The sequence below is a fragment of the Carlito syrichta genome, unplaced genomic scaffold (assembly GCF_000164805.1).
Source record: "Carlito syrichta isolate Samal-C Ts95f unplaced genomic scaffold, Tarsius_syrichta-2.0.1 Scaffold303142, whole genome shotgun sequence".
NCBI lineage: Eukaryota > Metazoa > Chordata > Mammalia > Primates > Tarsiidae > Carlito > Carlito syrichta.
In genome coordinates this window covers 31,397-35,460 of record NW_007247238.1, presented here as the reverse complement: position 1 = coordinate 35,460, position 4,064 = coordinate 31,397, and the positions used below count along the sequence as shown (strand labels likewise).

Genomic DNA, 4,064 nt, shown 5'->3' with positions numbered 1-4,064 from the left:
CACTCTTCCCTCCCCCTTCCCCATCCCTCCCCCTCTGCCCCTCTCCCTTCCCCCATCTCCTCTCTTCCAAAGGGGGATGCTTTCTCTCCTCCTGCCTTTGGACATCAGACTCCAGGATTCTTGGCTCTTAGACTCTGGGACTAGTAGCTTCCTGGGGGCTCCCAGGCCTGACTGGGGGCTGCTGTGCTGGATTTCCTGGTTCTGAGGCTCCTGGACCTGAACTGGACCTACTATTGGCTTTGAGCCATGCTACTGGACTCCTTGGCTCTCCAGCTTGCAGACAGCCTATTGTGGAACTTTGCCTCTGTGATTGTGTGAGTCAATTCTCCCTACATAAATCCCCTTCCATTTATTCCACTGGTTCTACCTCTCTGGAGGACGCTGAGTAATTCACAAGTGAAATTCAGAATTTTGGAATATTTGAACCTGCATCATGACCCTCTCAATTCTTTCCAATGACATGGATTATATAGTAATGAATATGATTTTTGATATCAGAAAATGAAATGGCTCATCATCTGGAAGGATCTGCATAACTCAGTGAACCAATTATTTACAAATGACCAATGCAAAATGTATCCAAATCATGCATTAGGAAAAGATCCAATGTTTTAATGTAACAGAACACCAAAAGTTTATTTGATAATATTCGAGAGTCCAAATTTCATTTTTCAAGAAAAGAAGTTTATCCAGTCTTGGTTCAGTATCAAAGAGAAATATTCGTCTGGAAGTGGGCCAGGCGAATTCCTCCGGCATGTCGGTGCAGGGGAATGAGGGCAGCGGTGACTGCTAGCATGGGGCTGAGCATGGGGCCCATGGCTGAGGTGTGCACCGGCGGTCCCCATGGATACACTGTATGGCCTGGCCTGCTTGGCCAGCTGCTTGGTGGCCCTGCACACTGTGTACCGCCTCAAGGGTCCCAGCGAGACCAAGCTACTGGCCATGTGCCTGGACCACGTGGCTGATGTCTGCAGGTACTGCCACGTGCGAGTACCTGAGGAGCTCCTGAAGGGCCTGTTGCCAGGACCAGTGACCCTGATGATAGAATGCTCGGAGGAGCTCAACAGGGGCATGAACCCCTTTACTCTCCTTGTAGACATCTAGATTCCGGATTGTGCCTTTATGCAAGACTTGGCCCAGATATTTGGGGGAACTTTTGCTCTCACTAGTGCCAACCTCAGCTCCCAGGGCAGTTCTCTCAATGTTGAGGAGTTCTAAGAGCTCTGGTCTCACTTGTCCTTGGTCATTGATGAGGAACAAACTGGGGATGGCCAAAGCCCTGAGCGCCGCCTTGGCTCGACTGTGGTTGACTTATCTGTGCCTGGAAAGTTTGGCATCATTTATCCAGGCTGTGCCCTAGAAAGTACTACAACCATCCTCCAACAGACGTCTAGGCTGCTCCCCTCACATGTGTCCTGCTCGTGAAACTCAGAGAGGGAAGGCCCAAGGACTGATGCTGGATACGGCGTATCTGTTTGCTCATGGTGGGCAAGGCCTCATTTGCAGAGGCCACTGGAACTAGTCACTGGCCTGTTTTTAGGCAACATGTCTTTCTGAACACTGTAGACTAAGCCACAGAAACTGCTGGTTTAGCTTCATACCTGGAGGAAAGCGGGTATTTATAGTTTCATATATTAACCAAAAGCTGAATGGAGAGGCTAACAGCATTCCTAGGATGGCCTTATTCTGATATAGTTCTTCTCTCTCTTTTTTTAAATTGAAAAGTAGTTTAATAACAGATTTAGCATCTGGTAAATGATGGCACATAAGGTTCAAACCAGCAACAAGTGCTGGTGTTGTTTAAAAGTCTCAGGTAACCAAAGGCATGAGTTGAGCTCTTGAAGCTGGAACCAAATTAGGATAAAGACTGTAGAACCACAGACCAAAGACTGTTTCCTCTGAACCAGTGGGGCTAGTGGTGCAGTGTGTTGTGTCTGCCCAGTGCAAACAGTAGTCATTTTTGTCTAACAGAGACCATCCTAGCAGTGAGCAGTAAGAAGTCTGCTCAGATGACGGAGCGGGGAGGAGGTCCAAGTTAAAACACATGTCTTTTAGGGTTTTTGCTAGAGAGAGAAAAGGAGGGAGGGGATATTGGAAAATAAATCTTTACTATCCTTTTCCAAAAAAAATTCCACAGTAATCTAAACAAAAAGCCAAGAAAATAGTCCTCCTTTTTCCAAGTGCATATATATATCTGCGTAAGGCTGGTGACACAGGATTTTCTTTATGGGTTTCAACCAAGACAACAAATCATAACACAATAAATGCACAGCGCATATGGGAATCTAGTTGTCTTTATTAAGTCAGACATTAAAGAGATTTGCAAAACAATACTACTTGCTTGCTAAACGCTGTTATTTTGTTTCAGAAAGCATACATTTTTTAAATAAATATTTATATTCACATGTGACATGTGATGAGTGTATTACTGTTAGACCTCCTCCTAGTATAGCCTAATCTGTTGTCCAGTTGGATGCACAGGAACATATGTTGAAAGAGAAGACTATCAATAGATAGCTACATCCCCTTGGTATGCGATTCAGTTACTGTCATACATGGCTTTTGGGATAACATCTCACGCATCCCATACCTTCAGTCACTAAACAGTAACTGTGTGGAATTCTCAGCCTCTAGATTGCTTAGCAGTAATTTCAGACTTCTCTAATTTCTTTTGCAGAATACAACTAGGGATCTTAGGCGAAATTTGGACAATTTACTTCGTATTTGGCTTAATAGTTAATGCTGCAAATGTCCAGGAATCGGTTTCTTTTTCTTGGTTCTCTTTTTATTTTCTTCCTTTCTCTTCTTACCATTTTTCCTTCATGTTTTGTTTCTATTTTTCTCTTTTTTTAAAAAAAAAATATAGTCTGAGAGGTTGTGGAGATTATAATTAAAAAATCATCTTTCTATTATAAGTATAAGGTTGACACATTTCTTTCCTGAGAACATCGTTCTACACTAGACAGTAAACCTTGTGATTGTGAATAACTTGGTGAAGACTCCAGTTTTTAGCTCTAAAAATTATATGGCAGCCGGGCTCGGTGGCTCAGCCTGTAATCCCAGCACTTTGGGAGGCTGAGGTGAGTGGATTGCCTGAGTCCATGGGTTCGAGACCCACCTGGGCAACTTGGCGAGACCTCATCTCTACAATAAATCAAAAATTAGCCAGGCGTGGTAGTGCGTGCCTGTAGTTCCAGCTACTAGGAAGGCTAAGGCGGAAGGATTGCCGGAGGCCAGCAGGTCGAGGCTGCGGTGGCCGGAAGCGCCACTGCACTCCAGTCTGGGCGACAGAGTGAGACTCCAACTCAAAAAAAAAAAAAAATTATATGGCATATATTTTGAACACTGACTGGTACTATCCCTTATAGAACGCATGTGACTAACACACACATGCGTGTGTGTGTAAAAGGACAACTCACAAAAGTCTGTGCATGAAAGTTCGTAAAACCAAAAGTTCTGCTACATCCCAACTGGTTCTAACAAGCTGAAACTGATTTAAAAAAAAAAAAAAACTATGGCCATTGAGTGTCTTAGGATGCTATGTATTTACTGATCGCATCCCCAAATTCATCTGACAGATGAACACTGGGATTTGTTTTAACCAATCACATTCAGACCTATGAACTCACCCCTCCTAGTCAGACCACTAGTTTTCAATCCTTATTTAGAATCTCACGCACACACACACACACACACACACACACACACACACACACACCTACTGCTTTCTAGCACTTCAATATCCCTGATTTTATCCCCTCCGTGAAACTAGTCAATAAATTGTTTGCCAGTCTGTTTTTCTTTCCTGAGCAAATTAATAAACTTGGCTTGGATCTCTTTTAGCTTCAGTGGTTTTTGTTTTATTCTTTGATAATTGCGCACTAAGGGCAGGACTTGTGCTAAATATTTTACATGTATTTTGAATACATGTAATAATTCCTACAAAAACTTCCGAGGTGGTCAGTAAACAGAGTGGTGATGATCATATATTCAAACCAGAGTGCTTGAGTCTGATCGTGCTCCCTACTTGCAACTACTTGATCTTCTGCAAATGTTTTCACCTC

General features: G+C 43.5%; 1 pseudogene; it reads left to right on the top strand.

Moving 5' to 3' along the window:
- The window catches only part of LOC103260216, an 8,000-nt pseudogene extending 6,575 nt beyond the window's left edge, over positions 1–1,425 (top strand).
- The last annotated feature ends 2,639 nt before the right edge of the window (positions 1,426–4,064 follow it).